This window comes from Bison bison, unplaced genomic scaffold, assembly GCF_000754665.1.
Source record: "Bison bison bison isolate TAMUID 2011002044 unplaced genomic scaffold, Bison_UMD1.0 scf7180017864144, whole genome shotgun sequence".
NCBI classification, from domain to species: domain Eukaryota; kingdom Metazoa; phylum Chordata; class Mammalia; order Artiodactyla; family Bovidae; genus Bison; species Bison bison.
In genome coordinates, this window is record NW_011494716.1 from 585,659 (window position 1) to 586,591 (window position 933).

A 933-nucleotide genomic window follows, 5' to 3' on the forward strand; every position below is an offset into this window, starting at 1 on the left:
CCCCCGGGAAAGCCCCCTAGCCTGAGGCACTGACTTCCAAGCAGAGGTCTTCAGGGGTCCCACCACCACCAGCAGCACTCTGGGTTTCCTAGAATCTTCTCTGATGCCCCCAATCTTCCAGGACAGACAGGGGGAGTGTGGATACTGACAGGGCGGAGATAGGTCCTTCCAAGCTGGGCAGCGAGGTGGGGGTCTGGTGAGGGGTGGGAGGCTGGACTGAGGGGCAAGACATCTGGGCGACTGGGGCTCTGGCCCCCCCATCTCCTTCCCCTCCCCCCTTCCCCCCCCCTTCCCTGCCGCGCTCTCCCACGCACCTGCGCTGGCCTCCCCCCAAGCCCTTGGGGCAGCCGGCGGGCGCTGCTGGGAGATCAGAGGACTCAGAGGAGTTGGGCCCAGGGGGACGGGGCGGGGAATTTCCCCCCACGCCTGCCTGGGCCTGCTCCCCTCCCCCTCCCCCGCCAGGTTGGGGGGCACCGCTGGGGGAATTCCATCGCGCTGCGAGCCCGGGCCGGGGGTCCTGGGGAAAGGAGGAGGCGAGGAGGGGAAAGGCTGGGACCAGGGGCGCAGCTGCCTTCCTCCCAGACACCAGCTGCCCCTGCCTGTCCCGGGCTGAGCGTCCACCCTTCCAGCTTGTCGGGCGGGTGAGGGGGCTGGGAGTGACGCTTCCCCAGGCCGGAGGCGTCGGGACCCGGGAAGGGAGAGGCGTGAAGATCCAAAGACGGTGTGCGTGTGAGCGTCTCACCATGAATGGTGACTGAGTGGGAGAGTGCGCGCACTTCATTCAAGGCTGGCTGTGAACGGGGGACGCTGGCGAGTCCCGGGACATGTGGCCCCGGGAGACGGTCCTGTATCTCCCCCTTTAGGGTCCTTCTGTCTACCAGCCCGGCCTGTCCTCCTGCACACGCTCCCACCCGAACCTTCACTGATCCGGGG